The 24,594-nt window shown below is 45.9% G+C and overlaps 2 protein-coding genes across 2 annotated transcripts in view; one reads left to right on the top strand and one right to left on the bottom strand.

The window, feature by feature from the left end:
- Nucleotides 1–5,839, bottom strand: part of LOC110304461 (signal transducer and activator of transcription 5A) — a 33,853-nt gene extending 28,014 nt beyond the window's left edge. The window contains exon 1 of the mRNA XM_021175894.2: nucleotides 5,720–5,839. The gene's annotated coding sequence lies outside the window, so the exon portion shown is untranslated. The remainder of the gene's footprint in view (nucleotides 1–5,719) is intronic.
- A 478-nt stretch (nucleotides 5,840–6,317) lies between these two features.
- Nucleotides 6,318–24,594, top strand: part of Stat5b (signal transducer and activator of transcription 5B) — a 71,674-nt gene continuing 53,397 nt past the window's right edge. Inside the window, exon 1 of the mRNA XM_021178221.2 lies at nucleotides 6,318–6,500. The gene's annotated coding sequence lies outside the window, so the exon portion shown is untranslated. The remainder of the gene's footprint in view (nucleotides 6,501–24,594) is intronic.

Below are 24,594 nucleotides of genomic sequence, written 5' to 3'. Positions count from 1 at the left end.
TAAGCCCAGGGAGTACTTATAGAGTGAAGAGATCTCTACTGGCTGATCTAGCCCAGGCGGGTTCTTGGTATCGATCCCAGCTCCTGCATCCCCACACTTAGCAGAGCCCTGTTGTACAGAGTGAGTCTGTGTGACCGTGTGTTGTGTGAAGGGGAAGGGTAATACTAAGTGGCCCTTTTGGCCTTGATCTCTCGGCCATCAGGAGAGTCTGAAAGGCCTGCACAGCACGTGGTAGAGAGGACAGACGGAGGTAGAAGTCTCCCTTGGCTTCAGTGTGCCTGGGCAAGGCAGGTGAAACAAAATCACCTGTTCTTCTGCGCTGTCTCCTCTTCAAGGAGCACTTCTGTTGTTTGGGAGCCAGAAAGGTGTTCCCAAGAAAATGAGAGGTTTCCCAGCAAGTGTTTGTGTCCTGTGGCTGGACAGGGAGAGCAGACACCCCTGAGGCTTTTAAACATCCTCCTTCACCTATCTGAGTTCTACTTGGACTGGCTACAACTGTTTCAGCCCCCAGCCTTGGCCACAGACCAGTGCTCAGCGCCTACCTCACTGCTACGTAGAAATGTTGCCCTATTAATGACCATGAAGCCAGAATAGGCCAGAATAGGAGTTGGGGAATGTGTATGTGTGTTCTCTGTAAATGCTGAGAAGGGTAAGGAGCCTTGGGATTGGGGTGAAGCCCCCTTTCCACCTCTGTCCCCTGGTCTCTAACACTCTTCAGAGAAGTCAATTTACAGAGAACTCACCAAGAGAACACAAGGCTACCCTGCCGGAGGCACAGTGACTGTCCTTTGTTTCTGGGAAGAGAGGGATGGGAGGGAGGCTGTGGGACTAGCCTGGGTGGTGCAGTGGAGGCTAGGAATCTTGCTTTCTTTGCCAGCTGCCATGCCCACCTACCCAGATGAGAGACTGGCAGTTCAGGTATTCTAGGCACACAGAAGAGGGTGTGGATACAATACTGGGTGCCCATCTTCTCTCTGGCCAGGTGAGCAGGAGGAAACCTGCTCTTTGCACACCTGGCTCATGGCAGGCCTAGGCCAGAAACATGGTGGGAGAGAGTGGAATGGGCAGGAGTGGGCTTGGCCACAGTTCTGAGCACCCCAGGCCAGGCCAGCCTGGCTTCGTGTCCTCACCCTGATGACTATCGTTCCCTCTTCCCGCTGAGCTAGTTTGCCCTCCTTCCAGCTCAACAAGAACTCTTTTGTGCCATGACCAGCCTGCACCTGACCTCGAGTCCTCTGGGGGGTATGTGGGAGAGGGCTTCTTCCCTGCCACCCCCCCCAGTGCGGTTGCCATTTCCTTTTGTTATGACCCCAGGGGCTTTCTTTCTTACTGTCTGTTTCTCATTGTTCCCCAGTTCTTAAGTCTCCAACCCACCCACATTGTCCTTGTCTGCTCCCTGTACTCCAAGCTTCTAACTAGGGCTCAATGGTCCCAGGAGCAAATGGAGACCATAACCTCAAAGAGACCAAAACCTTTGGCTCTGGGCCTGGGTTCTGTGCACTGCTGAGCTCAGTCCCAAGCACGCGCTTTCCCCTCACCCTGACCTTCGGCCACCCCAGTGCCCTTGCATGCCCTCTCAACCCTAAGCCTTTGCTCTCCATCCACCCACCTGGAATACCAACGCTCTTTTGGCCCCTAGCTGACACCCTTCTATTTGTTCACAAGTCTTGGAGATCTAGAAGAAAACACAAAGTCTTTGGAGTTATAAGAGCCTGATACAAAGTTTGGCTCTGCCCTGTGATCCTGTGCAACCTCAGCAGCCTTTCAGAAATGAGCATCCTCTTTCACAAAAGGAGGCCAGCAAGACCCATCTGTCAAGATACTGTTAAGACTCAGCCACAAGGTCAGGTATAATGCCTCATGCCTGCCACCCTCACACCAGGGAGGCTGAAACAGAATGGCCTGGGCTACGCAGTGAATTCAAGATCCACCAGGGCTGACCCTGTCTCAACAAACCAGCAAACGAACCAATCAAGACTCAGTTATAGTGCCTGGTGCTATGTGTATGGTGCATCCCAGGTGTATTGTGTGTCCTTTCTTACAACCCTAGTCTGTTTTTGTTGCTGTTATTGTTTTTGCTTTTGTTTTGTTCTTTTCTTTCAAAGACTGTGTTCTATTGCTTATTCAAAACCGAGACTTTATACATGTTTGTTGGACAAGAAGGCTCCTAAGACAGCTCAGGGCTTCCTGGAGCTCCAAGTTCAGGGCATATCCTAGATACTCACCCCAACCCAGAGCCCCACAAATGGCTCTGCCTTTCACATTCCACTGACCTGCTTTCCAGCCCACAGTGGTGGCAGTGGTGGTGGCAGCAGTGGTGGCAACAGCAGCAGCAGCAGCAGCAGCAGCAGCAGCATCTTTGCCTGCTGCTGGGCTGGCTTTTGAGTTCCTAACCTGCCCTGCAAGCTGGCAAGGTACTGGCTGTGCTGGCAATGTTCTTTCCTCTGCATCAGCCACACCCTCCCTTGGTTAATGCACGATCGCCTCAGGACTCTGGGTGTAGAGGACATGGTGACCCTGTCCCAGGAGACATGGGGGCCCTTGAGCTTTCCAGAGAGCCACCCCTTAACTATTCCTGGAAGGGTGCCCAGATAGGTGAGGTACACAGGCGCCAGATAGGAGTGCTTGAGAATCTCTAGGTGGTGAGTCCTGCCTGGATCTACACCTCCATCCCTCCACTTCCCTCCCTACCCCTCCCAAGCCTTCCCACCCCTCAGCAAAAAATCTGCATCCTCCTGACCCAGAAAGTTGGCTGGGAGTAGGATGAGAGAAGAAAAGAAAACACACTCTTATTACATGCCTTTCCTTAAACCAGGCAACGTGCTTAGTTGCCCTCTCTCTCTCTCTCTCTCTCTCTCTCTCTCTCTCTCTCTCTCTCTCTCTCTCTCTCCCTCCCTCCCTCCCTCCTCCTGGGCTTAAACTTGCAGTGATCCTCCTGAGACTTTATAGCTGCCTCTGCATACCCAGCCACATTCCCTTTTTACTTTAAAACCCAAAACATCCATTTAACTAACGTTGTACATGGTATAAGAGGCACACGGTCCAGAAGGACAGACAGAGAGCAATTGGGGGGTCTCCTTTCCCTGTTCTTCATGTCCCTTCTGGTAGGACACCCACTCTTATTAGAGTCTCGCATGTGCCCTGAAAGATCGTATTCACTTCACCCCCTAATGTCGACTTATCCACAAGGAGAAACTGAAGCTTTCAGGGATGTCAAGCAGTTTGTGCAAGGACACGTGGCTGACAAGCTGGCAAAACAGGCTGAAATTTGGATGAAAATCTAACTGTTAGTCTTGGGCAGAAGCAATCCCGAGTACCACCAGAGCCCCTCACGAGGCATTGGCTGTGACAGCTTCCAGAGGTCCTTGAGCTCTGTGGTCTCTCCTGTCCTGTCTGTTAAGGGTCTAGCCTCCTCTGTTGCTGTAAGGGCCTGATCTGACTTCTTCTCATTCCCTTCTACCATAGAAGGGAAATTCCCATGAGAGCCCTTCCCTGGCTAATGCGTGACAGGTGGATTCCCAGGGCCAGCCTGATTCCTGGGATCCAGAGAAGCACTCACAGGGAAATGGCATAAACTCTGGTCTCTAGCTGAAGGAGATTGTGGTTGTGGTTTCAAATACATTTCAAGAAAATAGTCTCATGATTGCCCCGTGGCTATGAAGGAAGGATGTGAAATGAAGGAGCTGCTCTCTGTGGCGGCCACATGGTCATCCCCAAACATGACGAAAGGAGGCTCCAGTTAGTCCTAGCTGAGAACTGGCAAGATGTATGGCCACAGGCTGTGAGCCAGGCCTTGGGGTTCTTCCATGCAGTCTCTTTCTCTCTTGGTCAGGTCAGAGTGGACTGAGAGCTGTCTTCAGTGGTTATCTCTACACCTCCAGGTATCTTTCTGGAATTTTCCAAGATCCTACTTTTCTATTCAATTTCCTTTCAGCACTTCTGTATCCTAAGACTAGTGTCCTCCCAACATAGAAGCTGTATGGTCCTTCGATCCAAAGAGGAGGCATCTGGATTCATCTGCATTTTCAAATGGGGAGGAAGCTGATGGACTTTTCTTCCTGTCGGAATGACAGCTTTCTGTTTTGCTGAGGTAGCCACAGAACATTCCATCCTTTGTGGCTCCAAACACAAGATTAACTAACTGGCTACCTAGTGAGCAGTCAGAGATGTGCTGTGGTTTTCTCAATGGAGTGACACCCTTTTGGATGCTGTTGGTCATCAACTATGGTAGCTGAGTTGAGTCCTAGAACTTACCCAATCTCAGGAAAAGAAATTTAAATCTTAGCTCTTATTAATCACCATAACAGTTAGCATAAATATAGTGGGTGGCAGGGTTTGAACTATTTCACATCTCTTAGCTCACTTGATTTTCGGGACGCCATGAGGTAGACAGTATTGATATTGCTATGTAGTGAAAATAGAGAACAAGGCAGAAAAGGGTTCACAATGGTATGACTGCTTTTGGACCTTGTGCTCTTGATATGTACATAGTCCTTGCAGTTTCCTTTTCCAAGGTATAGCATATTTACTGGGTGTCTACACAGGGCTGGGTGTGGGTGGGGGGATTTAAAGGTGAACAGGATATTGTGTCTGCCTTTGGAGGAGACACATGCTAACAAGAAATCGTTCTTCAACACAAGGTATGGTGGTAAGGCATGCATGAAGTGTGTGGTGAGAAACAGGAGGGTAACAGTTATACTGCCTAGACTCTGGGCCCTAGAGCAGCAGCAACCTGTAGGTTGAGACCCATTTGGGGATCTAGGGACCCTTTCACAGTGGTTACCTAAGACCATTAGAAAACACAACTATTTACATTACGATAAACAGCAGTAGCAAATTTTATAGGTATGAAGTAGCAACGGAAATAATTTTATGGTTGAAGTCACCATAACATGAAGAACTATATTAAAGGGTCGCGGCGTTAGGAAGGTTGAGAACCACTGCCCTAGAGCGAGCATCACACAGAAATGCCAGGAGTGTGTTTCTGGGAGAGGGAATAGCTTGCAGGTATGGAAGCTTGAACAGAGAAATGTGCCCTGAAGTTTTAACTCGTCCTAAGCTGGCTGGGCGGGGGTGGGGGGTGGGGGGGTTGGGGGGNGGGGGGGGAGGGAGGGGAAGCCCAGAGCTGCTGATTTCCATCCCATCCAGCTTCCTGGGCCAGCCCCCACACTCTCTCCCTCTTTTTTTTTTTTTTTTTTTTTTTTTTGTGCCAAGCACTGTGTCAGGTGTTGGCCCAGCCTGTAGGGCAAGAGCAGAAGGGCTTTATGATCAGTTAATACCCCCAAACCTTTGTGCCTGGGAAGGCTGCTGGGAAGAAGATCATAGAAGAGCTTGCCTCTTGATCCTGCCTGGCTAGGAAAATTTTCAGCGGAACAAATTGTAGGTGACTGTGGAGAATAGACGTTCTGTGTGTTTGTGCTGGGAAGGGGTCCTCCCTCTTTTGCCCCTGCAGCTGAGGTTTCTACAGCTGGGGCTTCTGTACCACTGATGTGCCTTGCTTCCGGGCTGGCCGGGCTAGCCCTTGGAGGGTTGCCAGGGAAACCACTGGCCAGCTCGGGGAGATGGAGCGAGGGAGAGTGGGTGACTCAGGTTCTTTTCTCTCACACATACAGCAACCCCTCCCCAACATTGGGGAAAGGATAGTAGAGACCCTCTACCCCTGGAGAGAACCCAGACGGCCCTGGATAAACCTGTCACTCCCAAAACCAAGATTAGTTACCAGCAAAAATTCCCAGGGAGGAAGGCGTCTCCCCTGTGCCCCATAGATTCACCCAGAGGCAATCCACCGATCCAGTTGGCCCGGTCCTGCCTGTGCCCGTCGGGGTAGTGCGATAGGGGCCCTGGTTTAAGCCTCCCTCCAGGGAGCAAGCTCGGGATAATTATTGATCGGGGCTACTATGGACTTCTGCCCTCGGCCTGAGAGCTAGAGGACCGGGAACGCGGACCTGGTTTCCCGGCGGGAGGGCGGTGGGCGGGCCGTGGAGGGGGTGTCCCAATCTCCAAGACCACCGCCGCCCCTGCCCTTGAACGGGGATCGCCCCCACCCAAACAAAGCAGCATGTGTTGGGGGTCCGGGAGCCTCGAGGGGGTGTCCAGGGCGGCTGGGCGCGGGCTCGGCCTGCAGCGGGAGCGCGCGGCGCAGGCCCAGCCGAGCGCGCCCCCGCGCTCCGCTGCGCGCAGGGGGTTCCGGGGCCCCGCAGGGCGGTCCCGCAGGGGCGCGGAGGGACCTTGGGGCTGGGGAGCGCGCGCGGGCAGGAACCAGGAAGCGGGGCGCGCTCGGGGTTACGGGCGGGCGCGCGTCCCCGGAGCCTGAGCGCGAGAGCGGCGCGCGCCCCCGTGGGCCCCGGCGGGAGGAGAGTCGGCGGCCCAAGCCGTCACCCCGGGCGGGGACCGAGCGCGGGCGACGACGCGCGGAGGTCCTGCACGGGGAGGGAGCGAGCGGACGCGCGAGAGAGCGTGCGGGACCGGAGAGACCGCTGGCTCTGGTGGGGCAGAACGAGGTAGGAGCTGCGCCCTGCGCGGGGCCCGGGGGCCCGGGAGCCCGGGCGGGGCCCCGTGCTCCTGCTGTCTAGAAGCTGGGCAGGGCCGAGCCGCCGCCATCGTTCCGGGGCCGTGGGGAGGCCGCGGGGGCCGCGTCGGGCGGCTGCAGAGGGGCCCGGGGCGCTGGTGGTGGCAAGGAGAGGGGCGCGCGGAGGCCACGGAGGGGGGCGCCGTGGATACCGTGGAAAGTATTGGCGCGTGCGTGTCACGATGGGTGTGTGAGGGACGCCGACAGAGCCGATCCCCTGGGAGCGAGGGGACTGCTGTCGGCCGCCTCACACCTTCCTGTTGCATTTCTGAAGAGTCCCTGCTGTCTCCCAGTTTTTCCTCTTATTATAATGTGCTCCCCAAAGCGGGGTGGGAGTGCCCGAGACTCTGGGGAAAAGGATGAGCCGAAGGTACCCAGTGGAGTGGGGGGTATCAGCAAAGCTTCAAGAAATAGTGCCTTATAAGGAGTCAAGACAACAAATACGAACATTTTGATAAGGCTCTGGGCTGCGGGGTCCCACATCAGGACCTGCCAGGCCTGGGCTTGAATGTGTGGTGGTGGGATGCGGGCAAGCTGTTCTCTCATTTTCTCGTCTTTTCCTTTCTTTTCTTTCTATCTTGTTTTTCCTAGCCAAGGTTAAAGAGTTAAAAAAAAAAAGTGATCCTGGTGTCGGGGGTAGATATGGGGAGTCGGAAGGAGAGCTGTCTTATCACAGAAGCTGGTCTGAGTCTAAAGGAATCTGGCAAGATGGTCAGAGTGATCAAGACGGGGGGGGGGGGAGTTAGCGGGGTGGGGGGACTTGTCTGGAGCAGGAGGCGTTTGCAAACACTTGTAGCCAGCAGTGATGGAAAAGGCGAAGAACAAACGGCAGCGTTTAGAAAGCAGGGATTAATGAGACCCAGAAGGACTTTAAAGGCAAAAAGAGACGCCATTGGTTTCCTCAAGGACCTATGGTCCACTTTTGTGCTTGTCTCGCTGTGGGTCGGAACTTGTATTAAATTAATAGTGGCAAACTGGCTTATAGAATCTTCAATTTGGGAAGCCTCCACCTCTGAGATTATACTACATTCTTTCATTGTAAAAACCGAGGCCCAGATAGATGGACTTAGCTGCCAGTTCGGGTCACACGTGTGTTTATATTTAGTAGTTTATGGACTCCCACCCACAAGGACCCATCTTGTGCAGTGAAGTAGATGCTTGCCTCAGTAAGATTCTATAGGTTGTTGTTAGAGTATTCTCAGAGAATGTCCCTTGAAAGGGCTAGGGTGTCACTGGACGGATGGTTTTGTGTAGCCTTGTAGCAGTGGCTTTTATCATCTGCTTGTATCTTGGGCTTCCAAATCGGTTGGATAGTTGCGGGTGCCTTAATAAGCTTTCAGCTGTTGAGTCTGCATTATCTCACATAATTTGATTATCATTCAGTCAGGATATGGGGCTTTGCCTCTTACCCATTGTCATGCCATTGTTCATTTGTTTTTGTTGTTTGATGTTTACAGTGTCCGTCGGATGTATTTTACTCATGGGTTATTTATTTCGTGTTTCTCTCATTTCATTTGGGGACACTGAGTTGATTTTGAGCCTTTTCAGCTGGGGAATTCTGTTGATTGGCCTCTGAGTGGTTTGTTATGTGTTTTCTTGGTAGCCATCTCCATTTTATGGAGGAATATAGTTGTTAAAATTGATAGCGCTAAACGGGAAGGGGCTTCTGGTTTTGAGTCCAGTTAGAACACCTGCATACCCCTGGCCAGGTGTCACCAGAGGATGACGTGTTTTCTGTAGGCTTTGGAGAATGGTAAATTCAAACATGAAGTTGTACACTTCAAGAGACTGGAAAAGTCTCTCTGTCTCTTCTTCCCCCCTCCCTCCCTTCCAACCCCCACCCCTCCTCTCACATCCGAGAGAAGACAAAAAAACAAAACAAAACAACAAAAACAAAAACCAAGAGTTGATTTCTGTCACTAGCAGTTTGGTGATTGCATAACTCAGAGTTCAGTTTCTCTAAAAATCTTTGCTGCAGATCCAGCGGCCTCCCTGATTTTTACCTTCTCTGTTTTCTTGTTTCTGCCAAGAAGCCATTGATACATGTACGTTGTGCTGAGTTTAAGAAGGCTATGCTTCCGTGTATACTTTGTGATGTGTGTAAGGGGGCGGGAGAACAAGTGCTATCAGTGCTCGGGGGATTGCAACAGAAATATTTTGGCCAACACTTCCTATTGACTCGGACTTCTCATTTCACCTCCATTTTCTTAGTCTCGATTGATTTCTCTTCCTCCTCCTCCCCCTCCTCTTCTTCCTCTTCCTCCTCCTTTTTATACACAAGGACCCCATTGGGATCGAAAGCATCATTTACTGCTTTTTGGTATATGTTTAATTTTTTTTTGTCCCAATGATATTACAGTCAGTCTGTGTTTGTATCAGGCTTATATAGGTGAGTATACTTGCTGTGGTTCCTCTGGTTTGTTACGTAGGCAGGTGATACGTGTGTCCTTATAGTAAAGGAAGGATCTATAAAGAGGAAAATAACATCCTTAAATCTGGTGTTAGTTGAAAGTGGGCTCAATGGAAGCCTCGCTGTTCTAACGCCCTACAAGGTGTGTGCCTCTGTGAAGTCATGCCCAGATGTATGAATAATCTTAGTGATGCCTTCCTTGCCTTTCATTTGGAGTGTAGATTGACCATAGAATTCCTACAAAGTATGCACACTAAAGAGAAAACAAAACCCACAGTTGTTTTTGTTTTGTTGTTTGAGCATTTGAGAGGTTTTTTTTTTAAGTTATGTGATGATAATTCCAAGTTACCTCTAATTACTGAGTTCTGAAAAATGTGTGTGTGTGTGTGTATGTATGTGTATGTGTGTGGACGTATATATATATATTTTCTCTTCAAGACAAGGATTCCCTGTGTAACCCTGGCTGTCCTGGAACTGACTTTGTAGACCAGGTTGGCCTCGAACTCATAGAGCTCCCCCTGCCTCTGCCTCCCGAGCACTGGGATCAAAGGCATGAGCTACCACTGCCCAGCCTGAGGAGTATTCTTTTATTATGTAATAAATTATCAAAGTACTTCGACTCAGGAACTTCTGTCTTCATCTCCTCCCCTGCCCCCTCCACCCACCTCTGGTTTGGGGGTTTTTGTTTTTTTGGGGGTTTTTTGCCCCAAAGTTGGGCATAGTCATGCTTGCTAATAATTCCAGCTGGTAGGGAAGCTGAGGCAGGAGGGTTCAGAGTCTGAGGCTAGCCTGGGCCGATAAGCAAGAATCTGTCTCAACATAAGAAGAAAGATTTGGGGGTGTAGCTCACTGTATGTATGTATGTATGTATGTATGTATGTATGTATGTGTTGCCTAGTGGCAACACCCCACGGGGTAGGGGGCGTCTCAAAATACCATGGTCTCCAAACGTGTCATATATAAAGGAATAGGTTTTTAAAATTCTACTTATTTTTGTTTTGTTTTGTTTTGTCTTGTTTGTGTTTTTGAGACAAGGTCCATAGTCCAGTCTTGCCTTGCCTTTGTGATGGTCCTGTCTTCCCTGCTCGGCCTCCCAAGAGCAGGCATGAGTCAACGGATCTACCTCCATTTGGTTTTTTAATTTGAATTATGAATAAAACCGTTTTAAAACCAGAAGTGGCTTTTTCCTCTAGAGTGGTGTAGATTCAGCAGCTCTGTGATTATTTCTGGGAATAAGAAAGTCAAATTTAACAATCCAGTTTCCATTGGTTAGCAGGGCTTTTTTTTTTTTCCTGTGTGTGTGTGTGTGTGTGTGTGTGCGTGCGCATTTGAGTTATAAACATCATGGTGAAATTTTTTTTTTAAGTATTTGTTCCTAATTATAATGGCTTCATTTGAAGTGAAATATTGACAATGGATATTTGATTAAAGATAACCCTTTACTGCCAACAAACAAACAAACAAAACAAAACAAACAGAAAACCAAGACATTTTGGAGAAGACCCCTAGGCAGGGAAACGGCAGGGGTTGGATCTTGACGGAATGAGACCCTCACTTTGGTGGTTGCAGCGCCTTACATGACGTTTTATAACTTCTGTTACTTTGTCACACCCATGACTTCCTTGGAAGGTATTTTTGAGGTTTGCTTTCCTTTTTTTTTTTTCTTCTTTCTTTCTTTTAAATGGTAATATTGAGGTGGGGGAGCTTCCTGTTTATATTTTCAAAATTAGGTCCCCGCGTCACCCTCCTCACCGGGTCATGGTTGTGCTTTAGCTGCATGAAGGCGAGCGTCACACGTCATGTGCTTTGTCTTTGGAGTCTGTTGTCCTGCTTCATGGGACAGCATCCCTGAGCTCAGTCCAAGACCCAGTTGGGAACACAAGGCATTCTTGAATCTTTTCCCATCTCTCCTCAAGGCGGGGCACTTTTGGAAGGAGCCTTAAAGCCTCCACAACAGAGGCACAGTTACCAGAGAAGTGGGGCTGTTGCCAGCTGTTTCCTCCCAGGTGCCTAGAAGATGACACAGGGTGAAGTTAGAATCCAATCTTTTGTGCTGTAAGGAGGAGCTGCCCCAAGGTAGGAGCTGAAGATCCTGCAAACAGCAGCAGCTTTCCTGGCCTTACCCAAAATCCACACACAGTTTCATGGAGAATGAAGGATGAACCAGTGGAAATTCAGACCTAGCAGTAGATCTCTGAAGGGGTCACCCTCAACCTTAAGACACTTGATCCTCTGGGGCAGTTGCCTCCCTTCCCCACCTGCCTTTGACCTGTGGGTTCGAAACCCTCACAGGGGTCACATGTCAGATATCCTGCATATCAGATATTTACATTAGAATTTATAACAGGGGCTGCAGAGATGGTTCAGCGGTTAAGAGCACTCACTGCTCCTTCCAGAGATCCTGAGTTCAATTCCCAGCAACCACATGGCGGCTCAAAACCATCTATAATGGGAGCCAATGTCTTCTTCTGATGTGTCTGAAGACAGCGACAGTGTAGTCATATACATACAACAAATAAATCTTTGGGGAAAAATTCATAACAGTAGCAAAGTTACAGTTATGAAACAGCAAATGAGGTTGTGTACATATATCTTCTTTCTCTTCAAGACAATCTTGGGGTCACCACAATATGAAAAGCTGTACTAAAGGGGCAGCCTTAGCCTTAGGAAGGGTGAGAACCATTGCTGTAGGGTCTTATGTAGCCCAGCCTGGCCTTGAACTCTGTAGCCAGCCCAGGGTGGCCTTGAACTTCTGATTCCTTCATTCACCTCCAGACTGCTAGAATAACAGGCCTGCACCACCAGACCTGGTTTGATGGAATGCTGGAGAGCGGCTTCGTGATCGCTAAATACTCTACCAGTTAAGCTTCGTCCCCAGATCCCTCGGTGATTTTTATGTAGCAAGTCACTGTGGATCTAGGCTGCAGAGGGAGTGATATGGAGCCTTGGGGAGAAGGAGCCATGTTTCTGTTTCCCTGACTGTTCACTAACTTTCTTCGAAATAGTGTGATGACTAAAGAGACTCGAAACAGACTCTGCTGCCAGCGTGTTTGTGGTTTCAAGGCAGTTTCTCTCTTCTACATTTTCCTTTGGATCACAATCCTAAAAGAAATAGCATCCTTAGCGTGGAGTGGAGGTTACTCACAGTGAGATCTACAAACGGTGTTGAACCTCCCTCAGGGTACCTTTGTCTCATGTTTCCTTCCAGATCAGTGTCCAAGGAAGAAGAGGTTTAAATTTGTCTCTCAGGGTATTCTCTTCCTGGGGTTTAATTACAGTAATGACACCCATTTTTCCTTGTATTGTACTATGAAGATGAAAACTTTGGGGACTGGTTGAGGGACGGGTTGTCTCTTCTGACCTGCCCTTCCTGTCAAACCTACGGCCACTTCATTCTCCAGGAATACTGCCACTGCCTCTGGCACTCTGGAGAGCCCTCTAAGAATTCTTTGCACATTTCTATTATGAAGAGAAAGAGCTGCATATTCCATGCACAGCTAGGTTTTGTTTTTTTTTCTGAGGTACTTGTTCTGACTCATTTTTAAAAATTACACTAAGATGGAGAGGATGGTTTGAGAACCATAATGAGATTCTCAGAAAATGCGAAAACTTTCCTTTATGACTGGCTGCAGAAAGGCTGGGGAAGACAAGGGGAAATACATCAATGAGCCAATCAATTATTGTTATTTGTGGCGATTAATTTGGTGAGTAATCTTTTCAGTGCCCATTGGGCTAGAGTAGAAGTTGGCTTGACTCTGCAGTGATGATCGGACAAACCAATCATCAGGTTTTTCTGATATTGCTTGGTTTTCCCTGACAGGGGATTTCTTTGTATATGGTGAAATTTGTATATGGTGAACCAGGTCAAGGTTACCAGCCATAGCCACGTGTATGGTTTGTATTAAAAATCATTGTTAGAAGACCAGGTGTGGTGGCACATGTCTTTCATCCCAGAGCTAGGGAGCAAGAGCAGGGGGGCGTCTGTGAGTTCGAAGCCAGCCTGATGTACATCGTAAGTTCCAGGCGGGGCTGCATAGTGAGAGCCTGTCTTAAATATTGTTGCCGTTTGGGCTACTGTATAACGTGGCCTTACAAATGGCTGCACTGATTGTTTTACTAATTATTTTTGCCACCTCTCAAGAGAATTAATTAAAAGTTAACCTCAACTTATGTCCAAACCCAGAGCTGAATAAATGTTCCAGGGTCTTAAACTCATAGAAAGATTATGGGAATAATACCTAAAATTTATGGTTCATAGTATGTCAGACAGACACTGTTACAGATGTGTGCTTGTGTGTGTGTGTGTGTGTGTGTGTGTGCACCTGAGCACATGAGAGTGCTCCTGTGTGCATGCGTAAGCTAGACGTGAATTTCAGACGTTAGTCTCAGGAGCCATCCACCTTGCTTTTGAGACAGAGTTTCTCATGGGACCTGTGGCTTGCTGACTGGGCTTAGATGTCTAGCCAGTGGTCCCCAGGGGTGGAATCTTCCTCTCTCCACCTTCTCAGGGCTGGGGTTACAGATGTTTGCCACCATGCCCACCTCCTTTCTGTGGGCCCTGGAGCTCAGGCCCCCATGCTTGGGTTGGCAAGGGCGTTACACCATGACGCCCCAGTCATCGCCCCAGCTCCCTCTTGTCTTGTTTTATGATCCTGAGAGGAATGGACATTATCTCCAGATAAAAATGAAGAAATGACCACAGAGAGGTTAAGTAACTCACCCAAGGTCACACAGCTAGTAACCGCAGGACTAGGGCGAAACCCTGACCTATCCTTAACCACTGCGCTCAGGGACAGCAGACACCTGCAGCTTTGTAATGGCACGGGTGGTTTCCTTAGACCTGTTGTTTCCATAGGAGAAGAAGAGGTATGAGCTGCCCCTTTGGCCCCTGGGTTCTGACAAAAGGATAATTTGTGCTATGTGGTAATGTTAGACTATGTGATATATGCCTCTGTACAGAGAACCGAGTGTCTGACTGGCTTCTTTACGATTTGATTCTGCAAGGACGTAAGCCTCTAGTATTGTCTCACTGGGTTTTTGTTTTGTGTTTTTTTTTTTTTTTAGAGCTTTTCATCATAATTTCTGAAATACAGAAATTTAAAAGTGTTACTTACATAGAGTAACTTTTTTTTTTTTTCGAGATAGGGTTTCTCTGTATGGTCCTGGCTGTCCTGGAACTCACTTTGTAGACCAGGCTGGCCTCGAACTCAGAAATCTGCCTGCCTCTGGCTCCCAAGTGCTGGGATTAAAGGCGTGCGCCACCACCGCCCGGCATGGAGTAACTTTTAAAACCTTACGTATATATGTGTTAGTGTATGAATATATGCTGGTAAGCTCTAGGGCCAAGGCCAGAGGGCTTGGATCCCCTGCAGCAGGAGTTGGGAGCTACCTCACACGGGTGGTGGGAACTGAACCAGGGTCCTCCACAAGAGCAGTGTGTGCTCTTAACTGTGGAGCCATCTGATGAATTACTATGTATTTAAACCAAAGCAAAGGCCATTATAAGTTCCCCGAGCCCGGAAAGGATGCTCCATAAAGTCCAGAGCTCAAGTGACAGAGAGAAAAAAAAAATCCAAATTCCCTGGGCAGAAAGTCTATCCCTGTTCAAACAGACAGGATGTCAGCACCTGTGATTGTCACCAGCACCTTTGACCAGGGGTTGAATTTTCTTTGAATGTTGACAAAAGCTACATTGTCAGTGGAAAAAGCTTAATGTGCGATGGCTGTAAGTCAGAATTTCCTTATGCTCTCGGCAGTGAGAGCCTACCACTAAAGCTGTTCTTTCTCTGTGTTCCCCTCCCTGTGGCTGGTGAGTGTGTAACCTTCAGTGGGGTTTTCCAGGATTTTAGGTGAGAGTAAAAGAGAAAGGTTGTGAAAACTCATTCATGATGTCTACGATGCAAAGCCTAGGGATGCTAGGGCATGGTTTGGGGGAAGTGTAAATTTTAAAAGTCCAACGTAGGCCAACTGTCTTAAATATATTACACTCGCATAATTTAGTACGACATGCTTGCAGCCGAAGGGAGCTCAGGGCACTTAGTCTGTCAAATTACTAAACATTGGACTTTATCAGCCCTCAAAATATATGCGGGATAGCCACAGCTTTAAATAGGTAAAAATGTGCTCTTGGAAATAAGGTTATTGTTTATTTAGTTGGTTTTTGTTTATCTTTTGAGTCAGGGTCTCACCATGTAGTCGAGGCTGACTGTACATTCTCAATGCAGCCCAAGCTAGCCCCCAGCTTGTAGGAGGCTCAGGGCTCCGAGAGCTGGGATACACAGGTGCGAGCCACCATACTTTTCTTAGAGTCAAGCCAATTATAATTTTTTATAATATTATTTTATATTTTTATTTTGTTTAACATATGTTTATTTATTTGTGTGTGTGTGTGTGTGTGTGTGGAGACTGACCCAGGGATTTGTGCACATTAGACATGTGCAATGCCACTGAGTTACATCCTCAGGCCCGGGTCATGTTTTAGGCTTGAGAATGTTGCAGTCTAGAGAGTGACAGAAACACACGGTTTTAACAGAATGAAGCGGTTTAGCTGGAGTGTTAGTGTTTTAGGACCATGGTTACAGTGAAAATCAGGCAGCATGGGGGGCTTTCCATATAGGCACAGGATACAGATTCCGCCTCCGGCTTTTTCTGTGGCTATTGTTTTAGTCTGTAGCAAATGTATTGGGAACTCGGAATGTGCTTGTATTGCTGAGAGGAGCTGGCCTTGCAATGAGTTTGAGTATCAAGTACTAACTCTATGTGCTGTAGCGCAAGTCAGCTGCCCCTCCCCCTGACTGTTGAAGACTTCAAAACAAAATAGAAAATATTTGGCTTCCTGAATGACATGGCTGTAATTCACACGCCGAGCTAGCGATGAAGTGTGACCCTCTCATTTTGCAATACCAGAGAAGAGCACGTAATGTTGAAGGGATGGCCACCACAAGACTTTATGTTTTGCCACAACAGTGTGACACTGGTGGTTTTAAAGTTTAATTTATTTTTAATCTTTTTGTGTTAGGTGGGCTGATAATTGAACCCATGGTTTCATGCATACAACACAAGCATTGTCCAGCAACTGAATTATATTCTCAGCAACCAATTGCATTTGTAACACCCAGATGTGAGATACACTGTAGGTTTGTAGGGGGGAATAAGTTAGAAAGGTTATGAAAACACTTGAAGAGGACAGATGTAGCTTTTATAAAGTAATTTATAAAAGGAAATTAAAAAACAGTATTAAAAAAAACAATGCCTTCATTATAGGGTTATAGGTCAATATTCATTATTTTTATATTTATTTTAATTACATGTATATAATATATTGATAATAATGTATTATATGTTATAATATATTATACATTATATATAATATGTACATATAATGTATGTAATTTTTATATACTATGGTCTATATTATTGATATAAAAAATAAGGAAAAGCTGGGCCCTAAAGAGGAAGTGTCACAAAAGAAGAAAAACAATGGCCAATAATTATGTAAAACATGTTCAGCTGAACTAGAAATCATGATATGGAGTAAAAAACAAGGTTTTTCCAATTAGATTTATAAGAACTACTAATATTGAAAGGATACGATGTTTCTGCAATGTGATGTCACTTGGCTGTGTCAAACCATGTTATAATACAACACTTGATGATTACATAAAGTTCAGAATACATTATTAAGTGGAAAAAATCAAAATATAAAACAATTTTTTTCAAACAGTTTTACTTAGATAAAAACCACAGACGTGTCCTGAGAGTGATTTCTGGGTTGTAGAATGCTCTGGGCAGGGGTTTTTCTAGTCTCTTCCCATTCTTCTGTAACAACCAGATAATAACAAACAGTATTTCTGTATTGTTGTTTTTAAAATGGCTCTTCTCTGTTGACTCATCTTAGGATCTAAGACTTGTTTTTGTTTTCAGTTTTAAGGAGCAGAAAAGCGAGTAGCGATGTTTCTGTTTGTTGGCTGCTGTCAGGCAGTATCTTTTGCTGAAATCATCTTCATTGTATTCAATATTTTCAGAATTACAAAACCTTGAATTTGAGGACAGAGTTTGTTGCCATTCTTGGTGAAATGACCTGTGTTTTTAGGTAGAAACGGATGAATCACACTGTTATGTAAATAAAATAAATGATACTGTTTCATCGTGCACGCGTCTTGCCAAGCTACCATTCGTTTACTGGAGATGCGTGTTGGTGTGTTTGCAACTCTGAAGAACGGTGAAGACCCGTGCTGGTCTGGTGTTCATCTGACCTTCCTGCCACTCTGAAGCGTGATACTTCCATTGTTTCTCATCGGCCCTCTCACCCTGTCCCTGCCTGCTGAGGTGATACCTGTGAGAGTTGCCAACCTGTGTCCCTTCCCACTCCACCAACCAGCCCTGTGACTTCACTAAATGTGTATTGTACTCACTTGGGACTAAGTCTGGTGAGGAATCCTTTTCAAGGAAGAGTCACTCGTGGGCATGTGACACTGCTGATACCCGAGGCTCGCAGTGTCCCTTAATTAAATCCACATTGGTTTGTTTGTAACTCTGTGCATGAAGACATTTTTTAACTCCTGAAGAATTACAGAAGAGAACTAAAGATAAGTTCCAAGGTGATCTTGCTGGAGGATTCTGGGGCATAGCTGTCTCAGGCTTATCACTCATGGAGCGACCACAGCGACAACTGTATGAAAATACCTTTGAGCCTAGCACATCTATTTATTTCACAGAAAGTAACTAGACGTCCGCCTTACCTTGGGTTGGGCTTTATAATTTACCATAATGGAATTTGCGATACTGGAATTTTGCTTTAACCCAATTTGGGCAACAATAAAATAAATATAGCATTCATTTCTTTTAGTGCTTTATATATTAAATCCATGATATTTAAAATGCATGAAAACAAATATTTTTATGTTAAAGGCTCAGATTACTTTTTATTTTGTTTGTTTTTGAGACGGGAATCTCACTATAGAGCCCTGATTGGCCTGAAATTTGCTATGTAGACCAGGCTGGCCTCCAACTCACAAAGATCCACCTGTTTCTGCCTCTTGCTCATGTTTAAAGAAAAAAAAACCAAAAACAGAGGCACAGTTATTGACTTTGGGGGTGTTTTTTATTACCTCTTACTCTTCTGTCTTTAAAAATACACCTTTCTCATTTAAATCAAAATTACGTTTTCTTGTGGGGTATCCCGAGGACACACACCTTTAATCCCCGTACCCAGAGGCAGAGGCAGGTCTCTGTGAGTTTGAGTCCAGTCTGGTCTACATAGTGAGTTTTAGGCCAGTGAGGGCTACACAGCTAGACACTGTTTGAGAAAATAAAATATATTAAATAATGTGCTTTCTTCGTGTTCAGCTCATTTATTATTGCTATTTTTGTTGGGCTCTTGATTTATCAATAGGATCCTTTGATAACCAGTTAGAATAATTTCTTTATTTCCCCTTAGGTATTGGAATCACTTTCACCAGACCATGGGATGTTTTAAACATCCATACAAATTTGGGACTTCAAACTTGACATAACATAATACCAGCAAACTTCAGAATATATTTTTAAATTAATACAAAAATTCTTTGCTGCTCTCTTCATTTAGAACTAACTACTTGACTGTATCCTGGTATTTATTTGACTTTTTGAACTTAAATAACAAGTCTTTTCCCAAGTCTGCATATTTTAAGGCTATCTCCAAAAAAAGGAGTTCAAATGTACATAAGACTCAAGAGACAATTAAAAAACAAATAAAAAAACAAACAACCAAAACCTAATTTGGAGGCAGTGCACAGTGTAGCACATGCATTTAATCCAAGCACACAGGAGGCAAGGGCAGGCAGGAACTGTGTATCCAAGTCTAGCCTGGACTACACATAACAAGCTTCAGGCCAGCTAAGGCAACATAGTGAGTGAGACCAGGTCTCAAACAGAAGATGTGATAGGAGGTAGGGGGAGTTGGTGCTGAAGAGATGGCTCAGTGGTTAAGAGCACTGGCTGCTCTTCCAAAGGACCCAGATTGGATTCCCAGCACCCACATGACAGCTCACAAACCGGTCAAAATCCATGGGACCCAGCACCATCTTCTGGCCTCTGTGGGTACTGCAAGCACCGAGTGTGCAAGCACCAAGTGTGCAGCTATACAATGCCAGCAAAACACCCATACAGGTGTTTAGCATTTAACACACATATATATAATTTCTAAAAATAAAGCACCTAATTTGGGAAGCTAATTCTAAAATTTTTCTTTATAATTCTTAGTCTAGTTTTTTATCACTTCGTTGTTATAGACATACAAGTGTGCTTACATTGCTTATGAAGCGAGTAAAGAAACGTAATCCCTAAATCTTTTAATTGTGTTATCAGGCAAAGTACAACTTAGAACCAAGTAAATGTTTGTGACCAGTGAATGACTGAGCCCTGTAATCAATCACATTTGCTTTTTAAGGTCAAGGTAGATGAGAAGTTGACCCATTAAACTGTATAACCCAAAAGGTTTCAACTGTTTGAGAACCAGGGAGGGTTTTCAAGATTCTAATGAAAGCATTAACTGTCCTGATCCAGTAAAATGTAGAGAAAACTTTAGCCTACAGTTTAAGGGGTTCGCAGACTCAGGGTAGGATCTAACAGGGGCAGCTAACAGAGCTCAAGGAGCACAAGAAACAGGGGCAGTGTCCAGACGTGTGCTGAAAACAGACCTCCATTTGGTGTTCGTTGGGGTCTCAGGAGAGACGTCTGTCCCTGGAGCTGCCCATCGGTGTTCAGCATTTTAAAGATATGTTTTCCATGGTGTATCTCTACCACAGCAGTAACTAAGCCAGAATAAATGGCACAATAAATAATAATTAATATGTGTTCAGGTTGTTTCCAGTTTGGCAGTGAGATGAGCATTGTGGATGAGGCTTAGTGTAAGTCCATCCCCACCCCCACCCCGTCAGACTATTCTCTTTATTGAAAGTTCTAGAATGGAGTTGCTGAGTCGTTTGCATAAACAGTGACCAACGTTTCCAAGAACTCGCCCAGTCCATTTGCCCCCCCCCACTCCCCGTTAATGGATGCATGCTGAGGGGTCTCCGTTTCCATAACCGAACATCAAAGCCTCTGCAGTAGAGGCAAGTTTTTTGTTTCTGGCAAGGCTGGCCCTCGCTTTCCAGAGCCCATTGTCTTCCTTCAATGTTGCTTTCCTGTCTGTATTGATCATCTAATGAAATTATCCCCAGTGCCTTTTTTTTTTAAATCTTATATATTATGTGATTTTCTTCCATTTTTGTTTTTGCCATTTAACTTTGTATAAAATGCTAAAATTTTATGCAATCTGGTTTAATTCCTTCTAGTCTGGTTATGAAGACATAATTATTAAAATATTCCTTCCAAGAGATTATAAAATGTTATATTTGCATTAAAAATATTTGGGGGAGGGCTAGTAAGATGGCAAGCAGCTGAATACCCACCCCAACACATAAACATAGTTAGAAATAATGTAATTTTTCAATTACTATATAAGAAATGAGAGGAGAGCTGGAGAGATGGCTCAGAGGTTAAGAACACTGACTGCTCTTCTGAAGGTCCTGAGTTCAAATCCCAGCAACCATGTGGTGGCTCACAACCATCTGTAATGAGATCTTCTGGTGTAATGCCCTCTTCTGGTGTGTCTGAAGACAGCTATAGTGTACTCACATATAATAATAAATAAATCTTTAGAAAAAGAAAAGAAATGAGAGGAAATTAGCACTGTTTTTTCTTAATGATAATAACTAATATGTATGTATATCATATAGTATATATAAGTATAATTTTAGAGACAGGGTCTTACTATAAAGCTGTGGCTGGCCTGTAACTCACTTGTAGACCAGGCTAGCCTTGAGCCCATAGAGATCCTCCTCCCTCTAGCCAAGTGCTGGGATTAATGCACTTATGTCTGTCCCACATAATTAATATTTTGAGACTCACTGTGTGCCAGGTGCTTTGCAAACATGTTACATGGGCGGACACTTTTGACCTATAGTTGTTTCAAATGACTTGACAATTAGCTCAAAAAAAAAATATCCTATCATTTTTCCTACCCTTTCTGGTGTGCCAGTACATTTTCATCATATACCAAGGCTTTCTACATGTTCAGATCCCCTCCCTAGATCAGCATGTCTCCAAGTGTGTCAAAATCACTAGACAGTCTATTTGGATTGTTACATTCTTTTCAGAGAACAGTGTGGATCAGAGTGGCGCATTCTCTTTGAAGTATGCATTCGAGTAGGTTGTTTTTTCTTTGAGACAATGTAGCCCTGGCTGCCTGGACCTCTCTAGGTAGATCAGACTGGCCTTAAACTCACAGAGATTCACCTGCCTCCATCTTCTGAATGCTGTGAACTAAAGCTGTGCACCACCATGCCCAGGATTGGAATAGATTTATTTTTTTAAGTGTCAAAATGACTTTGCATTCCTTGAACTGGTGCTGGATACTTACACGTCACTAGATAAATTAATTGCTAGGCAGGGCATGGTGATGCACACCTGTAATCCCAGCACTCGGGAGGCTGAGGCCAGAGGGTAATGAATTTGAGACCAGCCCAAGCTACATAGCAAGACTCTTATCTCAAAAAAATTAAAAAAAAAAAGTTTTTGCTGGAACCGTAGACACATTTCCATAGAGACTACGTCACAAAACAGTAATTTTTAAAAATAGTATCTGCACTTTGAACTCAAACAATGTCACTTCATTCTATCGTCTCGGTAAATACAGGAAAAGGTCTCCAGAAGAGCTCTGGAGGTTTTCTCCCAAGTGAAAGAAACAGACTGAAGTTTCAGTGTTATGGGTGGCTGAGCTCTGGGTGCGCCAGAAACCTTCAAGCACTGGGTGCACAGGAATATAAAATATTTATGTTCTAAAGTAGCCCAGCCTGCTAGAGATCGAACAATATGGTTATATCTGTAGGAGTGTAATTGTTTAGTAGTCATCATCTTAAACAGTAAGACAACAAAACCAGGTTCAGTTTAGTTCTAAGCTGGTCATGGTAGTGCATGCCTGTAATCCTAACACTCAAGAGGCTGAGGCAGGAGGATCACCACCAGTTTGAAGCCAGCCAAAGCCTAGCTAGTCTTGAACAGAGTGACGTGTTGCCTCAAAAAGACAAAAACCAATAACAAAAGCCACCTGACATTAGCGTGTAACCCAAAATATAAAAGTGTCAGCAAGTAACCAATATGAAAATTATCGTCAGGTATTTTTGTACTTAGCTCAGAAATGAGAAATTGGTGTACATTTTACCCATTTTAATTGTAAATTTTAAGCTGTTTAGAATTTTTTTTTTTTTTTTTTTNNTTTTNAANANAGGTTTGTCTGTGTAGCCCTGGCTGTCCTGGAACTGGCTCTGTAGACCAGGCTGGCCTTGAACTCAGAGATCCACCTGCCTCTCTTCCCCAAGTGCTGGGGTTACAGGCACACATCATCTTGTCTGGCAAGATGTCATAAAACTTCTCTTCTGGGTAAAGTAGATCCACATTTTCACTCAGTTTGTTCCCAAAAGCTGCAGTGAGCATGAGGTTTTTCGTTTGCTGTAGAGGGAATGGGAAGTTGTTGACACAGGGTCTCATGTAGTCTAGGTTGGCCTGGAACCCCCTATGTGGCCATAGGGATTAATTCATTCTGATTTTCCTACCTTTTGACTGCTGGATTACATACATGGCTTCCTAAGTTAATTAAAATAAAATTTAAAAGTCCATTCCTCAGTTTCAAGTGCTCGGCTTGTAGCATATGCGGCTTGTAGTGGACAAGGCGGTCGTAACCCTGGTACAGAAGTACATCAGCATCCCTTTACCCGAGGATCCACTTTGCTGAGATTTCTGTTCCCCACAATCAACTGTAGTCTGAAAATAATACATAGAAAGTTATAGAGGGGAAAAAAATCCACGTGTTTGAGTTACACACTGTTCTCAAGACCATGAACTCTCACACTGTCCTGTGTGTCTCACCTGAGCCTGACTCATCTTCCGTCCGGAGGTCTTAGGACAACATGCCACCTGCTGGCTAGTCACTGTTAGCTAGTCTTCATCCTCACATCGAGCCTGGAGAGGTTTCAAAACTTGCATTTAGCAACCCATTCCCAGCAGCTTCATGTGTACCCCAGTGGCTACACCAGTCACCCCACCTCATCCATGGGTGACCTAGAGGAGGAGGTGAGCACAGGGCAGTGAGCAACTCAAAGAGAAGAGTCATTCAACTTTCATGGCTGTTAGGATTACTCCAAGCTGGTTAGTTTTCATTTCGACTGCTGTGTAGAACCCCTTGGGGAGGAAGGGTTTATTTCAACTTAAAGTTCTACATCATAGTCCATCACTGAGGGAAATCGGGCCAGGGACTCAAGGCAGGAACCGGGAGGCAAGAACTGAAGCAGAGGCCATGGAGAAACAGTGCACACACACACACGGTCTGCTTGGCCTGCTTTCATATGCAACCCTGGACCACCTGCCCAGGGGTTGCACCGCTTGCAGTGGGCAGGGCCCTCCCACATCAAACTCTAATTAAGAAAATGCCCTACAGGCTCGTCTACATGCTGATTTTTATTTTATGTATATATGTATGTATTTGGGGGTTTCTCTGTGTAGCCCTGGCAGTCCTCAAACTCATTTTGTAGACCAGGCTGGTCTCAAACTGAGAGATCCATTTGCTTCTGCCTCCAGAGGGCTGGGATTGAAGTCGTGCGCCACCATACTCAGCTTGCCTACGGGCTAATCTTATGGAAGTCACTTGAGCTTATGTCTGTTTGACAAGAAACTAGCCAGGGCAATTGGTCATTTCTTATTGTGGCTAATATATAACTTTAATGTAGCCATCAGAGTGCATGTATAGAGTAAACACCCAAGAGCTATATGCATTCGAGGATTTGGTCCCATCTGAGATTTTCAGCATCCACTGGAGTCTTGGAATGCATCTCCAGAGGATAAGGGACTGCCAACTGTAAAATAGGACACAGATTGTCTCCTGGAGCCACTGCCATCTAAGGGACACTGATTCCCACCCCAAGACACACAGACACCCCCAACTGCACTCTGTTTTGGAAGCTGTTGTCCCCATTGCATGGTGGAAGTCCTGTGCCCGTCCTCCAAGCTCCCGCTGCCCACTTCCTTCTGTATGTGTGTGTAGGTGAGCACTCTCACCAGCGCACCTGTGTGTGTGTGTTTGTGTGTGTGTGTGTCAGTGTGTCTGTGTATTTGTGTGTCTATCCTCACTGCTCTCCAACTCAGCGCTTTTGAGATAGTGTCACAGAACTTGGAGCTCACCAATTTTGCTAGACTGGCTGGCCAGCTAGCCCCGGCCATCTTCATGTCTTTGCCTTTCCAGGGCAGGGATTGATTACAGGAGCGTTCCTCCTGTCTGGCTTTCACGCCGCTGCTGGGGATTGAACTCAGATCCTGGTGTCTGCACGGTGTTTCTCAACTCTGGGCCCCTCCCCTCTTAGGAGCAGAGAGGCTCAGTTAGGGTTGGGCGGGGGGTTGGGGGGGGACACGCTGCTGTGGGGGGTTGCTTTTTATTATTACCAGTAGTCCTGTCAAGAAGTTCTAGTATCTTTTCCTCCAGAAGCAGAACTTGTGGGTGTGAGGGTACACATCTCTCATCCCAGTTCCGGGAGACAGACCATCT

The sequence above is a fragment of the Mus caroli genome, chromosome 11, assembly GCF_900094665.2.
Source record: "Mus caroli chromosome 11, CAROLI_EIJ_v1.1, whole genome shotgun sequence".
Lineage (NCBI taxonomy): Eukaryota > Metazoa > Chordata > Mammalia > Rodentia > Muridae > Mus > Mus caroli.
This window is presented reverse-complemented; position numbering and strand designations above follow the sequence as displayed.